Here is a 14,322-nt window from a genome sequence, read left to right on the forward strand (position 1 = left end):
GATTGGGACGCGGAGTTTTATATAAGCGAAAATATACGCGAGCGCTGCTCGTCTGTAGCGATTAGAAACCATGTATATATGTATTGTTGCGTTATTGCCTAACAGTTTAACGATAGGTGCGTTGAGTACGATCGAGAGAATTAAGGGAAAGTAAAACCTTCTTCTTCCTTGCAATCAGGAGCATCTGTCCGATGATTAGTGTGAGCGTAGATTATTATATACATAGTCGTGTTGTAAATAGAAAATGATGATCGCTGATTTTATGAGATTTACCAGCGTCGCGGACGCGGGCCCGAGGCTGACGGTTCGCTCGGCAACCAGGGGGCCTAACCTGGCCCCTAGGGTTGTCCGTTCGAGTTTTAGTTCCTCTCCGACTGTCGTCGATATTTACGAGCACCGGTTAGTAGAGCATAGAGCACCGTAAGGATATCATTTTTAGCGATCATCGAGCGAACCCCTCGAGCCCGGGACGCGCGTCGGCGACGCCCAAGTTCGTCGTTTCGTTGACCGTTTCCTCGCAGGTCGTTCAGAGGCCTCGAATAATTCTCGCTGTTCGATCGATTGCTAATCGTAAGATCCATGGTGGACGACACACGTCCCGTTAGCCCGTAAGAATTCCGACTAGAACTTAAGCCCATAGCGAAGAGTAAAACTCGACAGGTTCAATGTAACTTAATGAGCAAGCGTAAAAAAGAAAAAAAGAAAAAAAATGGAAAAAAAGGAAAATACGAAAAAAGAAGAAAAAAAGTGTTTACGGTTAAACATAGCGAACAATGCAGAGACGAGGAAACATTCTCCGTGCCCTGAGACACTTCGCACGGATTTCCCACTCTTCTTTCAGCTCTGTCTATTCGTCGTCCGTTTTGTCCCGCGTTTTTCCAAACTCTCGTTCCTCTAACCGATCTGCCACGATGTTGCTTCGAATCGTTAGTAAATTTTTCCTCGCCTTTTGCGGTCCTCTATCCTCTTTATCACGTTTATATCCGATTCGTGGATTGATATTTCTTTCTTTTTACAAAGCCTAGCTTTCCCTAAGATTGTCGATTACGATTCGTTATCCTTGTCGTCAAACTTGAAATTTGAAATTGCCTTGATATAAAATACCATTTGGATCGCGAAAGCTCGAACAATCACACTGGTTTCTTTATTTATTTATTTTTTCCTTTATTTATTTTTATTCTCCCTTTGCGATCCTCTGTCCCTTCTCTTTATGACGTTTATATGGAAGATTCCTTTCTTTCGATTCATTTTTTCTTCTATTCTATTCTTTCTATTCTCATTTTTCTTATCGGATTATAGGATTATTTGTAAATATATCAATTATCAATTACAATTCGTTAACCTTATCGTAAAATTCTGAATTTGAAATTGCGTTGGTATATGGAGTACGACTTGGATCGTAGAGGATCGATCACCGGTTTCTTTATTTATTTTTCTCCCCTTCACCCCTTCGCCCCTTCGTCCCTCCGTCCCTTTCCTCAGCTATGTCCAAGAACTCTGTCCCGCCGCCATGTTTCGATACGTCACGCACGAACTTCCGTTATCTGCGACCTTTGCGCCATACAACGAAATGCGATTACGTTTACGTTGCGCCCGTAAAAGCGTTCGCACGATTGTATATCGCTTGAATCGAGAAACTGTTTAACTAACCTAGAGGCAGCCTCGCCTGGCAGGAAGGTCGAGACTTATCGCCTAATCGTGTTGCCGCTGATACCTCCCGGCTGAGATTCCAGCAATTAACTCGCGAGTACACCGAGATAATGCACGTTAATCGAACACAGGACCACTGGTTCTTCACTGGTTATTCACCGTCCATCTTCGACCAAGACCACGTACCACTTGAAAACTTGCCCTAACATCATATCAATCTCCCCTTTGCGGAACGAGCCATTTTTCATATGCAAATTCGAACATGTTTTTTAATCTTTTAGGTTAATCTTGGTACAAACGATAGAGACACGCGTGTTGAAGATACCCCCCAAATTTGGTCACAATCGGTCAATTATAACTCGAGATATTATGACAATTATTTGGAAAAACATGGTTTCGAGAAAGACGCGTTTAAAGTATTTCATACGAATATGTATATGAACAAATTAATTAATTTTTCAAATCCAACAATATCCACTGGTGGAAATATTTTCAAAGAGAAAATGAATTTCAGAGAATGAAATAAAAAGAAAATTGGTTTTTTGGAAGTTCTAAAGTAGAATATCCCCTTAACCTTTTAGGTACGGTACGGTACTATAATAGCTTCCGTGGAAAGTATTAATTTGAATAGTACACCAATATAGTGGCCAATATCATGATTTTAAATTATTTTTAGATTTTTACTTTAGTTCTTATTTAATATTGTAAAACCGTTGCGAATTTGTATAGCGTGCAAAAAGGAATGATGCAAGGCCAAGATCGTGGTACCAACGTGGAAACACGCCGTCCCTGAAAGAAAATGGCGGACAATTGCGTTGTGCCTAAAAGGTTAACATTGAAACTACCTATCTGTAACCTATACTTAAACATAATGCACATAACTGGTATTAATTAATACGATCTAATGAAAACAAAAGAACATAAGTAATTGTGACCCCATTTAAACGAAAATTAATTTTTACAATTTTTATCAAAATTGGCTGCCGATTTTCAACAATCGCGAAAATAAAATGTCCGAACCGTGTCACTTTGATCATCATCATAGTTCTAGTGTTAAAGAAATAATGGAAGATCGCTAAGTAACCCTCCGCAAATGGGAGAATTTTTCAAAAAATTCCTAGATCGTATCGTCAAAAGTACAAGACAAAAGTACTCTTTTTGTTTAAAAGGAAAGGTAGCTTGGAGTACGTTGATCGCTAAAAGACTTTGCAAATATGATCCTCAAAGGGTTAATCGCTGCTATGGATCCGTTGCTTGGTCCAAGGCTTTGCAACGTTAAATTCTCGATGTGAATTGTAAACAGGTCGAGATGAAACCGTTCACGTGGGAGGAGTCGATACCGGGACGGAGAATAGCGTGTATTCGGGGGAAAAATTCCGTATCTACCTTGGGGATCGACTCGAGATACGTCTGAGAGATATCCCGCAGCGTGGATACAGGGTGGATTCGGTGTAGCCCGTGGAGGAAGGCTGGTGTACCATTATGCGAGAGTATCGATCTTTCCGCTACGTTCTTCTGCTACGAGGAGCGATAAAGCTTTATCTTCCGTCTCTCTATGTATAATTCCTATTGTACAGAGGAGCAAGAAGGGGCCGGGACACACCGGTTCCTTCTCGAGTCGTTGTAAGACGTTAAGCCGTTTCATGCCTACGCTCATTATTATTGGCATTATTATACTGTCGATTCGCCGTTCGTCGCTTGCGGCCGTTCGCTGCGCGTCGCCATTGAACGGCCTGCGAACGACGAAGGGACGAACAACGTGTTAATTGTTGATGTACGATCTCGTTGAGAACCCCTGAGGAAAAAAGGAAAAACAGAAAAAAAAGAAAAGAATACTAAAAAAAGAAAACAGAGCCGAGGAGCTCGCTGCGAGAATCGAAGAGTCAGAATGTGAGCGAGAGAAAGGGAGAGAGAGAGAGAGAGAGAGAGAGAGAAAGAGAGAGAGAGAAATGGACAACCGCTTGCACTCGACGCAACGGGAGAAATCCCTCTCGAAAGATCGAGAGCCTATTTAATTATAAAAGGTTACCCCCTCCCCTCCTGTTACCGAACACGCAAGTAGTATTACATAAATCGAGGATACAGAGCCAAAGAGATATTTTAGAGACACAGTCATGCTGGTAGTAACGCGACCATGGTATTCTCTGGTACCCCAGTCGCCATCTCGTTGCTCGATCGCAAGCGGATCACGCGTGCCGGAACAACATTACGCGATCGACTAAGAATCAATTAATTGTAATTGAGTCGAAAGTGCAAAATATACAGACATTAAATGTTATTTACATCGGCGAGCAGTTCATCCCGAAATATTCACATGAGTCCCATCCGTACCCCTGTTGTGTTCCAAGTATCTTTATTTTCGTTATTGTTCCAAGGAATGTGTTGCGTTGCTCGAACAACGTGGAAACAACGTAGGTTCGACACTGGTTAACCCTCGAATAGCCGATCGTAGATGAGCAACGCGACTAGGAGACACCCGGGTCACTTTTAACCCGTACTTAAATTTTTACCACTGTTGTATTCCAAGTGTTTCTTTTTCTTACAAGTTTATCTTCGAACACAATATTAACACAAGAAAGGTAATTTTGGGATGATTGACAATATTTATATGCGAATTAGGAAAGGTCGGGGTTGGGGTGAGCTATAGGGTGATAAGCATGAGTGAGGAATAAAAAGGGAAAGATAACCGGTTTGGAGTTTATCTGATGTACATAGATAACCACTTATAGGTGAGTAAACAGTCATCTGACACCCCTCGTAACTCTATTACAGCTTAATTACTCGTCAAACATGGCGGACAGTCATTTTCATCGAATTATGGCCACTGATAATCGAGCATGGACGAACCCAGAGTATAATGAGAACTGTATAAAATCGGTCGACTTATTTGATCTCTGATACAGCCTGTCCCCTTCGCGGATTCGTTGAATCATTAAGCTATACCTTGAACTTTAATGGCGTTTACCAGCGCCGCTAAGTGACCCATTGCCGGAACGACGTGGCCTAACGCCATTCAATAATTCTCATCCCCCGTCGGATCGTCGTAGAAACTTTAATGGATCGTAATAGTTCGTAAACTTAAGACCTTTCATCACCATTTATCACTCCCTCTAGCGTCTCGCTCGGCGTTGCTACGCCCTCTTCCGGAAACATCCACTATCCTGCGATCTCACACCACCCTGCTGCAAACGTTGCAACGAAATTCGAACTGGCAGACGAAAAAGCGCGATTACTCTTTTAGGACGAGTGTTCTGTTAAGCACGTTCCGCCATTTTGAAAATAAATCGAAGAAAGCCGTCTGGAAAATCTCGGAGACGATTTTCAAGTGTCGAAACTCAGTGGGGATAGAGAATAGGTAGTCGATGAGAGGGTATTAACTTGGACTGGTACAACGCGACTTACGAATTAACCCGTAACCCTGTCACACGCTATTCCAAACGTTGCAACAAAGTTCTGACGAGAAAACGTGATTACTCCTGTAAAACTGGCGAGTGTTCGCTCAAAAACGTCCGCCATTTTGAAGAAGAGATATGCAGAGACATCTGAACCGTCGCGAGAAAGGATAGAGAAAGAGGTTAGGAAGATGAGAATAGGTAGTCGATGAAAGGGTATTATATTTTATAACTACGACTAGTACAACGAGACTTATAAATTAACTTAATGTTATTTATCCCCGTTCCATGCTATTCCAAACGTTGCAACAAAATTCTAGCGAGAAAGGATAATTACTCTTTGAAAACTGAGTGTTCTCTCAAGAACGTCCGCCATTTTGAAAACAAACCCATCAGAGACACCCGAACCATCGCGAGAAAGGATAGAGAAAGAGGTTAGGATCATGAAAATAGGTAATCGATGAAAAGATATTAATTACAACTGGTACAACACGACTTACAAATTAATTTACTATTATTTATCCCTATTCCACGCTGTTCCAAAGCTTGCAACAAATTTCTAACGATAAAAGGATGATTATTCTTCGAAAACTGGGGAGTGTTCTCTCAAGAACGACCGCCATCTTGAAAACAACCCAAGAGAGACACGTAAACCGTCGCGAGAAAAAGACAGAGAAGATGATAGATAAAGCAATTGAAAGGACTAGAATTGGTATTGGATGAAAGGGCATTAATCGGTTGATCGTTTGGTAACTGGTACAACGCGGCTTACAAATTAACCGGCTGTTGTGCAAACGCGAAAGTACTAATTGTTTTCCAGAAAGGCTTGATTGGCTTCGAAATGGCCCATTGTGTAGCCGGGAACAATGGATCTTACCGGCTGAATTGCTGCATTCCCCCGATATAATATGTACGAAGGTTTTAGAGGTGTCGACGCGCGACTGACACGGTTCACCTATTATGTCGCGAAACGGTCTGCTTGATAAATAATAAGGGACTCGTGGCACAACGCTAACGAGGCGCGAGCCAAGAATTTCATCGTTTTATCGTTAAGTAGTTTCCCGTGTTGCACGAATAACGCGCGCGATATCACGCCGTCTATCGCGCGTTTGATCTCCCTTTCGGCGTTTACAAAATGTTTTCCCTCTTTTCCCCATTTTTGTTTCTGTTATCGAGGAATTGTGCAACAGGGTGATATGTTCGCTCGTACACGAAACGAGTTGCACTCGGCACGCTAAACCGAGGTGTTCGCAATAACGCGGTGTATATAGCGAGAGAGAAGTCTAGAGATTGCATGGGTAGTCACGATATACGTGTTAGAGACGAAAGTACGCGAATATTATGCATTTTATTAGTCAACGGAAGCATTAATCGAAGAATGTCGTTGTTGCGATAGGAGGGATATGATTTTCCATCTATAATGAGCACACTAGCGCCACCGTGGCTCGTATCTACGATCAACTTACTGCATATATCGGGTATATCGGTGAATAATTTCCTCATACTTTGAATTTATGATCTCGAAGCTTTCGAGATTGCATGGGTAAGCATGATGTTAGAAACGAAAGTATGCGAATATTATGCATTTCATTAGTCAAAGGAAGCATTAATCGAAGAATGTCTTTGTAGCGAGAGAACCGAAATGATTTCCCACTAACAACGGGTACACTAGCGCCACCGTGACTCGTATCTACGACCAACGTGCTGCAGATATCGGATATATCGATGAATAATTTCTTCGTATTTTGAATTTATCATCTCGAAACTTGTCTTTGGTATACCACGTTCTTTCAAATCTCCGAGGTTTAATGTACTTACATATTTTACTTATTAAACGCGGCACGTGTTAGCGTGCGATTATTTTCGGCCATGAACGTATATACCCGGTGTTTCGCGCAACTCGACCCGAATTTTAGAGTGGGATTATAGAATGGAGGAAAAGATTTCATTAGATGTGTCCTCGCGTTTAAAGTAGACACATGCACCATTCGACGCCATTTTATAGTAACCTACCACGGTCCAAATGACCGTTTCTAAACTTTTGATTAAAAATTCCGCGTTCAACGTTATCGCTTTGCTCTTCATTTAACTTCAAGATTTTTCTTACAGTTTGCGTAGAATAAACTTTTTAATGACTACTCTGATTCTACTTTTTTAACCTTCTGATAGGTTTAATTAGGTCCTCTAAAGTTGTACGTAATTTGCACCGTCGCCATCATCTCAGAAATTACCCTAAATTAAATTTAATTAAAAGATTTCTTTTTCATTTTAATATCGAAGCAGTTGATTGATATTTCATTTATATATCTCATCCTATCTCATCCTCCATCTTTAGATCCACCTATTAAATGCCACACTCGTTCGCGTAAATGAAACAAAGTTAAATCGAGTACTTAGACAACTTCATATTTTTAATCTTCTTGAATATTAATGTCGAAGCACCTGATTGATATTTAAAGCTCTATATTTCCCACTTTGTGCAGTTAATCGATTCAGCAAATAATCCTCTCAGCCCTCATCTTCTCATCTTTCAATCTACCTATTAAAATGCTACAGCCGTTCGTGTGAATGAAAGAAAGTTAAATCGAGTAATTACACAACTTAATTTTTTTAATCTTCTTTAATTTAAATATCAAAGCACCTGATTGATATTAAATGCTCTATATTTCTCACTTTACGCTGTTAATCGGTGCAGCAAATAATCCTCTCATCCTTCATCTTCGCATCTTTCTCTCTACCTATTAACCCTTTGCATTCGACGATTTTTTCGCTACCGCAGAAAGTAGGAATTCAAAGATTTTCTCCCATAAATTCGACGATATTTTTCAGAACGGTAAATCAAAAATTGTATAACAATTAACACGTTAAATTATTCTATTTGAATACTTCGTACGCTATTACGTTATTTTAAATTTAATATATTAATTAATATCGGACTTTAAAATTTTATTAAATGGCGACCGGAGACACTGTTACATTATTTTAAATTTGATATATTAATTAATATCGAGCTTCGAAATTTGATTAAATGGCGACCAAAGACCAGCTCTCGAGTGCAAAGTGTTAACCCTTTGACATTCGACGATATTTTGGCTAAAGAAGGGTGTTGGAACCCGGATTTCAATATATAATACGGGTTCTAGCAACAAGGCTACGTTGGAAAAATACAAGTCGACGGAGAGGAAAGAAACTAAACTGAAACTGGAACTGGAACTGAAACTGGAACTGGAACTGAAACTGAATCTGAAAACTGACCTTTCGCAAATTTTATGAGTGCTTATATAATGTTAGTTTTTGGTGGGGTGAAGATGACCATTGGTCCTTAGTGAAAGTGGGAATGAGTCAATTGTTTTTGGACTCTGAAACTGGTCTGTGTTTATCAGCCAGGTCCTTCTAGTGACTAAGGGCCAAGAAGGGTACAAGTTGAACAATTTTCTGCTATATGGCTGACGATATTTTTTAAACAGTAGATAAGAAATCGTCTAATAACTAACACGTAGAATTATTTAATTTCGGTGCCACGCACACTGTTACATTATTTTAAATTTGATATATTAATTAATATCGAGCTTCGAAATTTGATTAAATGGCGACCAAAGACCAGCTCTCGAGTGAAAAGTGTTAACACTTAGCCGACCGCACACCCCAGAGCGAATTATACGGTTTCCACCGCGCTCAGGGAACCCAAAGAACCCAAACTGCACTATCCACTGGGCATTTTTCGGAAGTAACACGAACTGATTTTATGAATGATAGAAATTGATCGGTAACGGGTCGGAAGGGGGTCGGAAATACCGAGTAAGAGGCCTTAAAAATTGGTGAATTTTATTAGATGTTGTGCTTTATAGAAGCAGTTCGTCAGTAATTTCGAACATCTTCAAATGGAGGTAGTGTAAGTAATAACCGAAAACGAGAAACGCGTTGCTAAGGTCAAAATGGGAGATGTCCCCGATCGTTCGGGCATCGGCTTACTTTAAAATGGGGTGATCTCCCCATTCAGTCGGCTAAGTGTTAGGAAACGCGTTGCTAAGGTCAAAATGAGAGATGTCCTCGATCGTTCGGGCATCGGCTTACTTTAAAATGGGGTGATCTCCCCATTCAGTCGGCTAAGTGTTAAAATGCTACTAAATCGAGTAATTGGACCGTAATTCGTTCCTCGCGAAACACCCTGTATATACTTCTTGTCTCTCTCGATGAACCATTACGACCAAGTATAAAGCGATAAGCGAACGTGACACATCGAATCGCTCGTTGTCTAATACACGCGACGTGTTCCAGAGTTCTCCTTGGATTCCGTTCGGACGTTATCTTTCTTGTTTCATCGAGCGCGTTTTACGAGACATGGAAAATCGAGCCGAATAAATTCCACTGACTGAGCCAAGAACCAATCTATTTCCACGTATTCGATTGCGGTAAAAGATCCAAGTTTTCAGTCCTCCTCGATCCAAGATGGACATTCGTGCCGATGGAATCGGAATCGGGAGGAATAGTCAATGTCTTCGCCAGGTTGGGAATTCATTTTCATCGTTTAAGAGGGCAGACTAGTATGACATAACCTCTAGCATAAGGAAATTCTTTTAAAAATTCATAGGAAATTATTGGAAGAATTCTTCACAGACTGTACCTTTGGCTTTAAACTGTACTTATATTACAAAAATTGAGATAAAGAATATTATTGGGATTATGGGTTTATAATTGTAAAATAAGTGTGATATATATAATTCTCTTTTGAATTCTTTTATTACTCAAGTGTGGAAAAAGTTTCACAGCGATGAGAACCTCGGTTCCTTTGTTATGCTGTCCGCCATTGTGAAAAGCGATGTTCTGAGAAAATTGAGGTTAAGCATGTAGGAGCCGTAGTAAGTTTTTGGAATTTTGGCTTCGAGTTTTATGCACTCGACGTAGAAAGGGACGGAGAATTTTTTGAGATAATAAAAAAAATTGATTTTTTGAAGGTTATATACTGGACTGACGTCTTAAGTCAGTGTCAATCGCAAGCGCGTGTCAACAGACAAAAGACGCCATAGTGATGCGAGTTTTTCGAATTTTGGCTTCGAGTTTTGTGCATTCGATGCAGAAAAGAGCGGAGAATTTTTTAAGATAATAAAAAGAATCGATTTTTTGAGGTTATATACTGGTCTGACCCCTTAAGACAGAATTGATCCGTAGGACGCGCTAACAGACGGAAGGTATCATAGTGATGCGAGTTTTTTGAATTTTGGCTTCGAGTTTTCTGCATTCGACACAGAAAAAGAAGAAGAAATTTTTGAGATAATAAAAAAAATTGATTTTTTGAAGATTATATACTGGACTGACGTCTTAAATCAGTGTCAATCGCAAGCGCGTGTCAACAGACAAAAGACGCCATAGTGATGCGAGTTTTTCGAATTTCGACTTCAAGTTTTTTACAAACGACGTAGCAAAAGACGGAGAATTTTTTGAAGTAATAAAAAGAATCGATTTTTTTGAGGTTATATACTGGACTGACCTCTTAAATCAGTGTCAGACGCGAGTGCGTGCCAATAGACAAAAAGCATCATAGTAATGCTAGTTTTTCGAATTATGGCTTCGAGTTTTGTGCATTCGATGCGGAAAAGAGTGGAAAATTTTTTAAGATAATAAAAGAAACCGACTTTTTTAAGATTATGTACTGATCTACCGCAAGTCCCGCGGCTTCGTGTACAAATATTTGATCGGTTTTCATTACGTTCCCCAGAATAATGCATCCATTAATGGCGTTCACCCTTGTCGATAACGAGGATAATTTAGGTAGCCTGCCTCGGCGACCATTCAATTTCCCGTAATTCACTTCCGCTCATCGAAACGATACATTTCGTCCCGCGTTTCTCCCTGTATTTCTCCCTTTTCTCTTTCTCCCTGCTATTTCGCACGACCATGGATACCCGGCAGCTGCACCTAAGCGTAAATAAACCGAGCAATTGCCTTTTTTAATTAGAGGTGCCGCTATAGCACGACAAGATATCGCCGGAACGAAGAAAACAGATACGTTGTTTTTACACGAAATGGACAGATAAAATGCGAATTAACCCCTGACATAGATCCAGGCAATCCGTAATGACTCACGATTAGCTGTTTTCGTCGTGATTCCCTTCCACGCGCTGAACCGAGAGGTATTTCGATCGAGGCGACTTAATTTTCCTGTGAAAATCGAGATTCCGGGAATCGAGGTGATTTATTCTTCGAATTTTCCCGTGGAAATCGAGATCCCAGAGATCGAGACGATTTAATCTTCGAATTTTCCCGTAGAAATCAAGATCCCAGGAATGAAGGCAACTTAACCTTCGAATTTTCCCGTAGAAATCGAGGCAATTTAACCTTCGAATTTTGCCGTGGAAATCGAGGCCACTTAACCTTCGAATCTTCCCGTGGAAATCGAGGCAACTTAATCTTCGAATTTTCCCGTAAAAATCGAGGCAACTTAACCTTCGAATTTTCCCGTGGAAATCGAGGTAACTTAACCTTCGAATTTTCCCATGGAAATCGAGATTCTGACGACCGAGGCAATTTAATCGTCGAATTTTCCTGCAGAAATCGAGATCCCAGGGATGAAGGCAACTTAACCTTCGAATTTTCCCGTAGAAATCGAGGCAATTTAACCTTCGAATTTTGCCGTGGAAATCGGGACCACTTAACCTTCGAATTTTCCCGTAGAAATCGAGGCAACTTAATCTTCGAATTTTCCCGTAAAAAACGAGGCAACTTAACCTTCGAATTTTCCCATGGAAATCGAGATTCTGACGACCGAGGCGATTTAATCGTCGAATTTTCCCGTAGAAATCGAGGCAATTTAACCTTCGAATTTTCCCGTGGAAATCGAGATCGCGAGGATCGAGGCGATTTAATCTCGACGCGCTGTTCTCCAAAATGGCGGGCCTTGGTCACAGATTTCATCATTCCTCCCACTCCAAATGCCTTCGAACCCGTTTCCATCCATAGAATTTTACTGATATCTTACACCTATGTAAATGTATAACGTTATCGAACCTAAAGGTAGTAGTTTCGCTATTGTCGTAGAAGATTCAACCCTATAAGGAAGCATATCAGGCCCAGCGTATGAAACACCCCTTTGCCTCTCTGCCAAAACAGCAGACTTCAAGTTAGCAACGCATAGTAGATCTCCTCCTTCTATTTCTCTCGAATAAAGGCTATAGAGACCAACGGATGGGTATCATATTCAGCTCGACCTGAAGTGGCCCAAGTGCAATCACCTCTTAGAATATCTCCACAGGGCGTTCTCCTACGATTGCCAACAGTGTGCCCTGCTTGATTTCTCCGTTAGTTGTAACAGTCTCTCCGTTTAAACACTGATAGCGAGCAAATCGTACCCAACATCTGCCACGAAGACCCTTGCATTGCACAAAACTGCTCGAAATGACACGATACTTGTTCCTCCGGAATGAAACAGAAATTTCGTTCAAGCTAAACGATCGAGATATCCTCTACGATAAGGAAGAATTACCTCTGCATTCCAGAGAACCGCGACAGAAAAGTTGAATCGATCGACTGCCGGGTCATCGTTATCTGACAGCACTATGCAAATTGTCCGCGGTTATTTTTCTCTGGTCTCGACGTCAGGAGACAAACGATACCGCGTTATCCGCTATGAACAGACGAATCTGCCTCCGAATGGACACAAAGGATCGTCCTGTCGGGAAACGACGAACACGGGTGCCGTCGTTGCTCGAATTACACGAGCCTCTGATTACGAGAAGCTCCACCGTGTATCCCGAGCTGCTTGCAAGCGGAACCTGACCAAAAGCGAAGCGGAACCGAACCGAAACCGAACCAAACCGCCTGGAATCCTGAAGGTAGGTACCTACGCGTGTTCCTCGAAAGGGAAAATTATTCTACGCGTGTATTTGCATGCACGAATGCGAAATGCACAATCAGCGACGGTTTGAACGCGTGATAAAATGATCAGGCAGAATCGCGTGATCGAATTTTCGTTATCGACTCGTAATAACTCGCGTGCGTGCGATAAATAACCGACCACATCGTGTCACGACTACGCGATAACCCATCCTCTCTGCGAATTATAAGCGACATTTTGGTCGCCATCGATTACGTCGCAATTTACAATAACTGGCGTATATAAAATGGCGGGAATAAATCTGTCGCGGGGAACGGGGCACGCTGCGGAGGATCGTAAGAGGCTTACGCGATGAGTTACGTCGAGCAATAAGGCATTCCATGGTGAGGGTGGTCAGGTGAACGCGAAAGGTAGATTCGGAATGGGTTAACCGCGAAATGAATTATCGTGGGAGTCGCGATAATTTTAATTCGTTATAATTTTAATTAGCGAGGTTCGGATGAAGTACGAGTGTAGATCGAGGGTGGATTACTTTTCAAATATCGCGCCATTTCTTCGTCTTTCTGCGGGCTTTTGCGAGTCGCGAAAAGAATTTGAATTTGGCGGGAAACGGTGAAGATTCGAATTAAATACGGTGAATGTAGGTAATTATAATAAATATATTTTCAATAACTTTCGGCTGGGTTAGGATGAAGTACAAGCGTGGATCGAGGGTGCTTTACTTTTCAAATATCACGCCATTTCTTCGCTTTTCGATGAATAATTTGCTCATATTTCAGCTCATTATCGTCATTAGCTCACCACGATATTAGTTGAAAATGTCAATAGAATTGAAAATTTTAATCAAAAACCTCTAGAAATTGGAATGGCTATAGCAATTCAATTGTTCTTGCGAGTTTTTGCGAGAAGAATTTGAATTTGGCGGGAAACGATGAAAATTCGAATTAAATCCGGTGAATGTAGGTAATTATAATAAATATATTTTAAATAACTTTCGACTAAGTTTGGATTACCTACGAAAATAAATCAAGGGTGATTTATTTTTCAAATATCGCGCCATTTCTTCGCCTTTCTGCGGGCTTTTGCGAGTCGCGAAAAGAATTTGAATTTGGCGGGAAACGGTGAAGATTCGAATTAAATACGGTGAATGTAGGTAATTATAATAAATATATTTTTAATAACTTTTGGCTAACAATAAGTTAGTATGAAGTATAAGCGTAGATCAAGGGTGCTTTACTATTCGCGATAACGAGTGTTCATAACCTTCGAAAACGTACCGACAATTTCACAATCTAACATAACTACGATATGTCAATACTGAAACCACTAAATACCATTAATAAACATCATTGATCCCAAAATATACGAAAATAAATCAAGGGTGATTTATTTTTCAAATATCGCGCCATTTCTTCGCCTTTCTGCGGGCTTTTGTGAGTCGCGAAAAGA

Source organism: Eufriesea mexicana, unplaced genomic scaffold (assembly GCF_001483705.2).
Source record: "Eufriesea mexicana isolate 0111107269 unplaced genomic scaffold, ASM148370v2 scaffold1653, whole genome shotgun sequence".
NCBI lineage: Eukaryota > Metazoa > Arthropoda > Insecta > Hymenoptera > Apidae > Eufriesea > Eufriesea mexicana.